Raw genomic sequence first — 12,125 nt, forward strand, 5'->3', positions numbered from 1 at the left:
TAAGATGCTGTCTTTTTTTAAAGATATTTATTAAAGTTTTACAGAAAGAAAGAGGTTACAAAGTAAAAAAGAAGAAAAAATAAAAATAAAAAAGTACAAAAATACAAAGAAAAAATACAAAATACAAAAAAATAGAAAACAGTTAAAAACAAATAAATCTTTTTATATCTTATATTTCATTTACTTGTTTCCCTGACCTCCTCACGCCTCCCTTTTTTGTATTCCAGTTCAATTAGTTAATTCAGCAAGTCCTTTCCCTCTTTGTTTTTATCTTAATCCTTTACCTTAATGTATTGTAACTTTACCTTCTCGCCTAATAACAATCCATTTTTACATACTCTTTTATAACATTATTGCCAAAACCACTTAACTTCATTCCGACATCATTCTAACATTCCTTAATTTTACAGTATTTATCTAAGTAGTCTTTAAATTTCTTCCAATCTTCTTCTACCAACTCTTCTCCCTGGTCTTGGATTCTGCCAGTCATTTCCGCCAGTTCCATATAGTCCATAACTTTCATCTGCCATTCTTCCTGGGTGGGTAGATCTTGTGTCTTCCAATACTTTGCGATGAGTATTCTTGCTGCTGTTGTGGCATACATAAAAAAAGTTCTATCCTTCTTTAACACCAATTGGCCGACCATGCCCAGGAGAAAGGCCTCTGGTTTCTTCAGGAAGGTATATTTCAATACCCTTTTCATTTCATTATATATCATCTCCCAGAAAGCCTTAATCCTTGGGCATGTCCACCAAAGGTGAAAGAATGTACCTTCATTTTCTTTACATTTCCAACATTTATTATCGGGCAAATGGTAAATTTTTGCAAGCTTGACTGGTGTCATCTACCTGTTGGAATTCTGCCTGGGTCAGAGGAATGTGCCACAGCGTAGGCACCAGCAGATATTCCTTGTCGACCTCCCCGCTGCGCCACTCTGCTGATAAGCAGGCGAGGTCTCGGCGATTCTTCTCAGATGTGTGAGAGGAACGCACCGTTCTTCCTCTCTCCCCTTTGGTGTCCCCCAGGGAGGGGAAAGATGCAGACAGAAATCTATTTACATCCTTTATTTCTGTCTCTTATATCAGTACAGAGAAACATGTCTGCACTCCACAGCAGTAAGAATAAACTCCACCCATGTACTTCCAGTACGGGTCATATGACACACACACTGAGCTAACATCCGGTGCTCAGTACAGAATGGATTGCCCCTTTGTTCCCACGGCAACAGTCACAAACATCCTGTTTGGCTTTCCAGCCACAAGCAGCTGACTGAGCTGCTAGAGCCTTTGCTTGCTGCTGCATTGGTGCTTTATGATAACACTACCACCTGTATATCATTTTCATAATATTCTCTCTTAAGGCATTACATGCCGTAAATTTCATACCTGTGGTCCATAACTGTTCCCAGTCAGCCAACATAATGTTATGTCCAACATCTTGTGCCCATTTTATCATAGCAGATTTCATCCTGAGTATTCCATTTCAACAGCAAGTTATACATTCTTGATAGTGTCTTAGTTTTGGGATCTAACAGTTCTGTTTCCAATTTTGATTTTTCCACCTGGAAGCCAATTTTCTTGTCTAAATTGTAGGCCTCCCTTATTTGATAATAATGAAGCCAGTCTCGCACTTATTTGATAATAATGAAGCCAATCTCGCACTTTGTCTAGCACACATACAGCACCAATATTTCATCCAGTTCAAATGTCCTTTATGTAATAAAAATCAATTCAATAAACACATTTCAGCAAAGCAAGCAAAAAGAAGAGTATCAATTATGCATCAGAAGAGTGTATATATTATATATAAACTGGGATGTATGTGATAACTCTAATTACTGTAGTTAAGAATACTGTTTCCAAAAGTTGTGAGCTGAAAGTCTTTCCTTTTACTAATAAACGTGCAACATTTTTGCTAAGGACTGGTTTGCACTGCCTTTCTCGTCTGAGCAACCAGCAGCCTTACAATCAAGGGATTCAAGTTCCTTGTTGGAATACTTGTTTGGCTGGAGTGCCGCAAGGAAAAGGTGGGGTTTTCTGGTCTAAATGCACAGTATGGGAGCAAAGCTATTCTAAGCTAGCATTTCTCAAAGTCAACTGTGCCTTTGGGTGGTGAATGATAAGTAAGAACCAGAAAGTGTTTCCCATAAGTGCAATGTGAGAAGCTGTACCTGCCCTTCACGGCCTAGGACCCTCGTACCTACGGGACCGTCTCTCCTGGTATGCCCCATGGAGAGTCTCAAGGTCCATAAATAGCAACACCCTAGAGGTCCCAGACCCTAAGGAAGTTAGATTAGCTTCAACCAGAGCCAGGGCCTTTTCAACACTGGCTCCGGCCTGGTGGAACGCTCTGTCTCTTGAGACCAGGGCCCTGCAGGATCTGATTTCTTTCCGCAGGGCCTGTAAGACAGAGTTGTTCCACCTGGCCTTTGGCTTGGAGCCAATTTTATTCCCTCCCCCTCTTTCTTTTTCCTTTCTCCTCCTGTGATGAGACTGCATCTTAATGTTGTATTATAACCTTGTTTTTAAGTTGTATTCATTCAACTTGTTTTTATTATTGCTTGTTAGCCGCCCTGAGCTCCCTTGGCTGGGGAGGGCGGGGTATAAATAAAAATAATTCTTCTTCTTCTTCTTCTTCTTCTTCTTCTTCTTCTTCTTCTTCTTCTTCTTCTTCTCTACCTGCCATGCAAATGTTACAGAATACAAGGTAATCTATGGTAGCACTAGCTGAAGCTGCATAAAACTAATGCAGAAAGAGGAAAGCCTTTTTAGATATATTGGCTGTGTATGTTTGTGCAGTCTTTGAATTCACCTCGGGGCACTGCGACATGGATTCACTGCTGTTGCTCATCCATTCTCTTCTCAGCCTCGACATAAATCAAAACACATTTTCATCAGGGCACAGTCCCCACATAACTAAGTCATTTCAAGAGTGCTTTGGCAGTTCATCGTGGAAAATATTTAGGAATGCGCCCCCTTAAAGAGACAGCTGGTTTTCAGTGCATCACTGCAAAACAGTTAACAGGTTCCCCCACAGGCTATCAGTCCCAAAAGAACATTTCCATTGAACGTCTCACTTGGTTGAAGGAGGGCACATAGAACATGCCCTTATAAATCACACTACCTATACTTTATAATGTATTTTAATATAAGCTATGGTGCATCAATCGCTACCTACTTAGATGGAGTGCTTGCTAAAATAACTCGAAAACTTAACGTGTAAATCATTCAAAATCCATTTTCAAAAGGCCCCATGGACTGAAGATTAGTAAACATTGTACACTGTATTTGTCTCACCCTTGTCTCACCCATATATATATATGCATGCTCCTACTTTTGTCAGTGCTAAATTATCAAGCTGGTTATATATGGCAAGGCTAAGGCTCAAGGAAATCCTAATCACATGATCTCATTTGCATTTTGGCTGTACTATTGTAGTCATGGTTACCAGGAGCCAGAGCAAGTTTCTTAATGTAGAGGAGCATACCTGCCAAGCTGGCTTTCTGGTCGTAGAAATGAATTTATCAACTAGGCACCATGACCAAGCATGGAAATTCCATATGCAGGGTAACAGCTGTTTGGCCCAGCATAAGGATACTTCACAAGAATAAATGTTTCCTTTTAGAAACCTGTGATCCTAGGCTTGTTTGTGCTGTTTGTAGTTTCAATTAGGTACCTGTTCTCTGAATTCTGCACTGCAGGGATTTAATGGAAAAACTCTTTTCATCGTTCTTCAGCTGCTTATATCTCCCAGTGATTTTTAAAAAATTATTTATTTGGTTTTTCAAATTAGAATTTTACATTCACATATCCAACATACAACATAAAGGCAAGATTCCAAAGAATCTCCAGGACTTCCCTCCTCGCCTTTGTGGGTCCTATTATTAATAATCATTTCTTCCTGCATCTTTTAAAATAATCCAAATCTTTTACATCTCCGTTATATCCAAAATTCACCATTAAACTACAAGTGTTAGTCCAATCCTACTAATGATTTTAACTGTTTACAAAGGCTTTTAAGGTAAATTATAAATTTTCCCTATTCCTTATTTAAATTTCGGTCTTCCTGATTTCTGACTCTTCAGGTCATTTTTGCCATTTTGGCATAATCCACCAACTTAATCTGCTATTCTTTGTCCTCTTTCCATCTCTTGGCCAATAACATCTGCACAGCTGTGGTTGCATACGTAAATAGGATTTTCTGCTCCTTTGGGATTTTGATATCTCACTATGAAATCTAATGCATTTGGAAAGAGCAAGGTCCAGTTGTGCAGATACATACACTGATTCTCCAGCAGGAAGCTATCTAACTAAATAACCATTTCCAAAACTCAATTTGCTTGCAAGAGGATTTGATTTCCAGGCTGCATTCCACACAGGCTCCTTTGTCAGCTACATCCGTCACCTCAAAAAGGGCCTTCAAACCTTTGCCAAAAAGGAATCAGTTCCAACAGAATTAATAGTACTGCCAAGCAAATATGGCCACATGGTCCAGAATCAACATCCAACCTTTAATAGTTATTCTTTCCCAGTAATGTTTCATAAAGTGGTCCCATCACAGTTACCTTCAAAAATCCATCTGCTCATATAGAGGGCTAGCAATCTTAGGAAGGGTTTTAGCATAGCCTCTCGTGCAATCCTAAGCATGTTTACTCAGGAGTAAGTCTTCCTGAGTTCAATGAGGCATTCTCCCTAGTAAGTGCGTTTAGGATTGCAGACCAAGATTGTAAATTGCTTGGGTGTAGGGATTTTTGCTGTGCTGTTGACAATGCTATTTATACAATTATTTCAAAATGTATGCAAGACACCATTGGAGTAAAAGTAACTAGTGCTTGGTTATGTTCCATAGTTAAATACTACTTTTGTTCACTGGGAAGCAGTTTGAAGTTGTATGTATTACACTGGCTAATCATATTAATAATAAGAATAATAGCAAGAATTCATTTATATGCCACCCATCTGATTGGGCTGCCCCTGCCACCCTGGGCAGCCTCCAGCAAATTAAAACATCAAAGCAGTAAGACGTCAAACGTTTAAATACTTCCCTCTACAGGGTTGCCTTCAGATGCCTTCTAAAAGTCAGAGAGTTGTTTATTTCCTGGACATCTGATGGGAAGGCGCTCCACAGACCAGGCACCACCACCGAGAAGGCCCTCTTCACATTTCCATATTCCAAGGAACTGTGATTAGTAGTGCGTCTCAGGTAGATAAATATGCTCATGTTGGATAATATGCGAAGTAGCCGTACGAACACTGTCAGAAGGGTAGACCTCAGTGACCTCATAAGGTCACCCTTGATCAACGTTCTCACCAGTGATGCACACTGCAGAGAAAAAAGGCTAATTGTCACATGGAATCTGGCGTCTGTGACCACGCCGTACGTGGCACCGCGTAACCGAAGTCACCAACCCGCTTCATTCATATGTTATTGATGCACGCCCATCCACAAGGAGACATCAACTTTAGAGCCTATATGAAGGCAACGGCAATTCCAGCTGCTGTTTCCTAGGATACCTGAGTCTCCTGACTCTGCATTCCCTTGTCCAGATTAATCTGAATTTTGTGGCAGCAGCTGCATTCTGCCGAGATGCCAGCTTGCTCACAACAAGCATATGTAAATAGCAAAAATATAAAAAATCTTGCCGATATAGAATGAAGCCAGTGGAGCAGAATCGTCGCAGACAATCACTCTTTGGAATCTCATTCGGGCTCTCTATCTCCAGATCTAAAGCTTTCGCATTTTCCCAACGAATCAGATAGGTAGTAATGATTTCTGACCCCACAGGGAAGTTTTATTTAAAAGCTATCAAGCGGGGGGCATAAGCCATCTTCCTCTCTAGCTCATAAGAAAATTGCTTACTCCGTTGCGGCTACTTTTATGTTATCTCTGACGACTCCCGTCTTTTCCAAGTAATAAGCAAGCAGCAGGTGCTGCTGACTTGTGACTTTGCTTTGATGCCACTACACAGCACACAACATACCCCCCCACCTCTCCCCAGCAAATTCATTAGGCAGGATTGCGTCAAAGCACCAGGGAATAGCAGGAGGGGAAGCGGTATTCGCGCCCACGCAGAAAAAGGTTTCGCTGTCATCTTGCATCGGTGGCATTCAGGGAAGATGCAAAATCATCAAGTCTACTGCGGTTAGACTGCAGATCAGCAGGACGGGCAGTTATTATCTGTAAGTTGAGGCCTGGATCCAAAGAGCTGTGCAACCACTTTCCGCACACCCAGAAAGCTTTGGATCTCAAGTTCTTCCTGCAGATCTTCCTCATGGCAAACCTTGCTGAAACTGAGGATAACTTGAAAAGCAGTCTGCATGGCACAACCTTCCGGCAGATCAAAATAAAAATCACCGTCGTGGCCAAACCCTCAGCCTTTGGATCTTGACGCTATTAAGGTGGATCGCTTCTCAGCAATATCTTCATGCAGTTTTCACATAGGTACAGGTGAAACTCGGAAAATTAGAATATTGGGGAGAAGTTCATTTATTTCAGTAATTCAACTTAAAAGGTGAAACTAATATACGAGATAGACTCATGACATGCAAGGCGAGAGATGTCAAGCCTTTATTTGTTATAGTTATGATGATCATGGTGTACAGCTGATGAAAATCCCAAATTAACAATCTCAGAAAATTAGAATATTAAATGAAATCAGCAAACTTGGCCAGCAAACTCGCCTGACCTGAACCCCATATAGAATCTATGGGGCATTGCCAAGAGACAGATGAGAGACATGAGACTGAGCAATGCAGAAGAGCTGAAGGCTGCTATTGAAGTATCCTGGTCTTCCATAACACCTCAGCAGTGCCACAGGCCGCATTGAGACAGTAATTGATGCAAAAGGGGCCCAAATCAAGCACTGAGTCCATATGCATGCTTCTCCTTCTCAGAGGTCCAATATCGGTCTATTTGCAATCCTTGTTTTGCTGATTTCATTTAATATTCTAATTTTCTGAGATTGTTAATTTGGGGTTTTCATCAGCTGTATGCCATGATCATCACAATTATAAAAAAAAGAGGCTTGACATATCTCGCTTTGCATGTCATGAGCCTATCTCATATATTAGTTTCACCTTTTAAGTTGAATTACTGAAATAAATGAACTTCTCCACGATATTCTAATTTTCTGAGTTTCACCTGTATTTTAGCTCCACTTGTGTTCACTTATGGTATACCTTGAGAAACAAGGGGGAGACCTAATGTTTTACCATATGACGACATTAAAACTTGCCTTCTGGGTAAAGATCTGAGGATTATATGAGAAATGCCATTTCTTGTCCAAATTAGCATACACAGCTGTAGGCCTCAGATACCCATTTGCAATTTTAAAGTTTTGCTGCCGGGTCTAGGTGGGTGTCTGAGTAGAGAAGACTTCCTAGCTAAGGCGATTGTTAAAAAAATAAATAAATAGACATTTGAATTCTATACCAGCTGCCTTAAAAAGCAGAATATTTTGCTTTTCACAGTCACAATTTGTGGGTGGTTTTAATCGAAGCATAGTGTTAACTTTTGACACAAAAGGCAGCCTTTAATAGGTCAAAGTTAACAAATGACCAGATGCTACATAGATCACTATGGATTTTATGACGTGTCTTGACATTTATCAGTTTAATTGCCATAAAATCAAAAAGTGCTTCAAAAGTGACCTTTTCACATGAAAAGGGATCTCTTTTTCGGGGTTGTTTTGGAGCAGAGAAGAAGTTAGTTTCAGACCATAGCTAAGTTACCTTGGGCTCTAAAGTTAAGGGTGTTCACTGAAGGAAAGTTTACAACTCCAGGAGCCCATAGCACCATTTTCCTGGGTATGACTGTTTAAAGCTTGCTGAATGAAGGCAAATGCCAAAATCTGAGACTGGTTGACATAATATTGGAATCAGAACCTTTGTGCTGCATCGTTCAGCAAGATTTCAGGAGTTTAACCTTCTATGAATTTTACTACCACTTAGGAGAGGTAAGTGTCATTTTGCGAAACATATTCACACAATTCCTTATCAGGTTCTGTCACAGCAGTTTCTTGACAATGTTCTTTAAAACTCTGTCAAGCACAAATAAAACCCCAAGAAAGATTTTGTAATCAAGTGCCTCACCTTTATTCTTGTTCATTTACAATTGTCAGACAATTCTTTAATAAAGATATTTATTCTTATGTAGAGACACACTGAACTTTCAGGAGGGTAATTTGAACATAAAAACATTCAACTGTGTAGCACTACATTGTCATAAAATTTACACCACTTTTTATACATTATAGGCTTGGTTGGTTGAGCGACAAAACGGCGTTATGTTAAATGTGGAGGGAGGGGAGGATGACTGATTCAATACGTGCCTTTCTGATGTCACAGGCAGAATTCCTCACGTGTTATTTCACCACCCAAATTTCACACGGCGAGGTGTTTGCCTAAAAATCACCTGCATGTGAAAACAAATGCTTGTGATGAGGCGTAACTGCTTTTGGACAACGCCAATTCAGACTTGGGCGGCAGATCGGTGGAGAGATAGAGGAGAAATATGACTGAATATTCTGCAGCAGGGGAGGTAAGACAAATGTATAACTAAATTTTCTTCCATAAAAAGAAAATCCCTGACATCTAGCTTTCTAAGTGCCGGGAACTTTAAAAAACAAACATAAAACAATACAGTACAGTACCAATCATGTACTTAAACATGTTCCAGGACAGAGGCAGCTCTAATACAGATTTTTCTCTTTTATATCAATCCATGTGACCCTTGAAGTAGAAAACATCTACTTCCCTTCTTTGGTATGTTACATAAAATAAAATAAAATGTCAACATCTATTTGGAAAAGACCCAAAGAATATATGTACTCCAACATTATATATTTATATGTAAAGCTTTATAGTTACACATGCCCAGTTCCTGAATGTAATATAGTTTATATTTATTACATACAAAAATTTATAGAAACTAGTTTCTTAACCTAATTTTAACTGCTTTGATTTCAAGAGATGCAAGTCAGATTAGGAAATATGTTTTCATATTGTACTAACAAATCTGTTGGCTAAAATATTTTCATATACAGTACTTGGAACAACATTAGCACTTTGTTACAAAACACCACAGTGATTATTATTGGCACATTAAAAACCTTTCTCTATATGAAAATACACAAAATAAATAACTTCCCAATATTTTTCTTATTTTTAAATCTATGTAATTACCTTTAAATAATTTACTCTCCAGTACTGGAGCCATTTTTACCGAGAAGAATATACTTTGCTGACTTCTTACCTTGAAAACATTATCTCAACTGAAACCATTCTAGGTTACACCAAATGGTAGCTGTACACAAGGCTATTTATAGAAAACAACAATTTTGCAAGGAAAAAAAATGTGACTTGTTTAATCCAAAGAATAATTCAGGATTATTTTGTCATCAGTAGCTACATTTAAGCTGTCAAAGTTACCCGCAATAACACACATTTTAATAATAAAAAACCCCATAAAACACATATTGTAGCCTCACTGCTTCTGGCCTGATACACATCCAGAAAAGAGGCAAAAGAAAGAAAAACGCACAAATCAATTGATTAAAGTGCTACTCAGATAATTTATCTTCACATTAATTTTTCAAATACTGATTTCATTGCAGCTTCTCTCACATTTCTAGAAGTTTTAAGGACTACTGGGAAACACATTTGACATTTAGCGATAACCACGGGCACAGTCCACTGGGAGCTTCTCCTACGAAGGGCCATCAAGTCAAATGGAAGATGTACAAAAACGTCAAAATAAAAACTCACAGATCCAGAAGCAACGGATCCAGAAGCATGCTCATTAGGTACATTATGTTGCTTAGAGACACTGGGAAGTTAAAGCTGGCCCTTTGACATGCCTTGAAACGATCTTCCACTAGGTAAATTTCAGAAAGGGGAGAGGGAAATTGGAAACAGGGGAACCTGGAGTCCAAAAAACCATCAGGCCAAATATGGGTTTCCGCTGTAATTAATGGTGCTCCTTTATTTATTTTTAAATGGGCACACCCTTCTGAATCCATCCAATTCTGAGAGCCAACTCAGTTCTTCTTGGTGCATAATGCTGACTCATTGCTTGGCATGTATGTTGGCTATATGCTTATACGCAGTCTGTAAAATTCTCAACCAGGAGCCACCAAGCTTTCTGGGCCAGTGGGCGTTCTTGGAGTTTTGAGAAGGTGCCATGGGCAGCAGGCACAAATGGCTACCATGGGGACATGGCATAATGGATGCCACATCTCTGAGACATGGGACCAGAAAATGGTGAGGGCATTCAATGGTGAAAAGGGCATCTGTATCAGCTACTACTGCACTCACTCGCCAAGAATTTGTACATCATTTCTGTTCTGAACAGATGGGAGGGTGGGTTGTCCTGGCATCAATGAAACGTGGGCATGTTTAAAGGACCATGGTCAATATAGGAGGGGCCAAGCCAGTGCAAACAGGAACAGAGCAGAAACAGCCAACAGTTTCTGGTGTCTTGTGGATTTCTGAGGTCACGGTAGGAGATACTGGAGGATGAACTGGCACCTACTGGCACTAAGTTGGCAACTCTTTCCCAATGCCTGCTTTGAGACCCCTCTTTTTGGTCCTATATAGGCGAGCTGCTCTATGTCCAAGATGCCACGCATCCTTGTACAAAGCCTTCTATGGGACAGAGTCTACTATTTTGGTATATTTACTGAATACATTCCAAACCCGCTTAATGTTCTTTAATCTTTATAGAATTCTCAACGACAACACCTCATCCTTACTAATAGTGGGCATCAATCATAACCTGTTTCCTTGGCATTTCCCTCAGTGGTCTTAGACATTAAAAACATATTGACTTCCCATTCCTAATGTGAGCTTCCTTCAAAATAAATTCTACATGATCTCCTGCTCTCATTTTGCTCGTAACAGTGCTTTCACTATAATTTACAGGACAATAAAAGTTATGGAAATTTAGTTTGGCGGACATATAACAAGCAAGGCTACTTGTTTTTATTAAGTTCCTAAGAACTCACCCTATTTACTCATGCTTAATAACTTAAGGGGGGGGATGTATAACAGAAAATAAATGAATATTTTCTACTTAGCTAAATCAGTAGGGCATGGGGCCTCTTAATCTCATGGTTGCGGGTTTGAGCCCCATGTTGAGTAAAATATTCCTGTATAGTATGATACCATTCTATCATACTATGAGACAAATAAAAATCTACCTGAATGTTGAATAAAATAGAAGATATGGATAAACTGGGGCGGGAGGGGGAGAGACAGAATTAACCAACAATCCTGAATTATCATTATTTTCCAAAGGTGTGTTTGTAACAATGATGTGCTATTTTAGAGTGGGCTGCATGGTTTGTGACAAACATCTATTTAGAGCAATCGCCTTCTGATTCAATCAGACAAGCAACAAATAAGTGTTATTGTCCCAAAGCAGGTAATTAGAGCCATAAGATGGTGAGCACACAGTACCAATCATCTGCCTTATCAAATGTGCTCCCTTGGACCCGAACTGGTATGGTCCATTGCACACACAACCCTAGGTGTAGACAGATGCCACCACTCCAATCTTGCACTGCAAATTTTTGTGCCCAAAGGACCTGATTGCTTTTGCTAGGCTAAGATGAGTTCTTAGAAGAGGTATTTTAAGATTTCTCAAATATACCATATCTGAAACTACTAACTGTCCTGAAGCACAATAGAGCTGAATCAAACAGACCTAGAGAAACATGTGGGCATCAGAAAGTTTGAATAAAAGTGTTGTGCTTAGGTATGCTGTCCGTGTTCTGTTACAAATAAAAGTCCTAGTAGAAATTGACCTGCTACACTGGAGAACATTCAACATTAGTCATACTTAAGTGACGTCCACCGATTTCAATGGGTCTACTCTTGAGTAGGGCTAAAATACATATCATCTATTGTAATTAAATAGCTGTATCTCGAATATTAAAACTAGGCTTTTCTGACAAAGTTAAGATGTAAAATATAAACAAAAATATGCTGTAAAATAGAAACATTTCTCCTTTACTCTTTGATTATAAACATTCACAGATTCCAAAAATAAAACCCCCAATTTTGTAGGACTTTTTCAAGTAACATTCGATTCATTGTTATTATAAGTAATTCTTGGTACTGTGACTA

At 39.3% G+C, this 12,125-nt stretch overlaps 1 protein-coding gene across 1 annotated transcript in view; it reads right to left on the reverse strand.

Moving 5' to 3' along the window:
* The window catches only part of ABCD2 (ATP binding cassette subfamily D member 2), an 85,369-nt gene extending 77,565 nt beyond the window's left edge, over positions 1 to 7,804 (reverse strand). The window contains exon 1 of the mRNA XM_081929137.1: positions 7,731 to 7,804. The gene's annotated coding sequence lies outside the window, so the exon portion shown is untranslated. The remainder of the gene's footprint in view (positions 1 to 7,730) is intronic.
* Between the last annotated feature and the right edge of the window lie 4,321 nt (positions 7,805 to 12,125).

The sequence above is a fragment of the Podarcis melisellensis genome (assembly GCF_964234715.1).
Source record: "Podarcis melisellensis genome assembly, chromosome: 10".
In the NCBI taxonomy this organism is placed as follows: Eukaryota; Metazoa; Chordata; class Lepidosauria; order Squamata; family Lacertidae; genus Podarcis; species Podarcis melisellensis.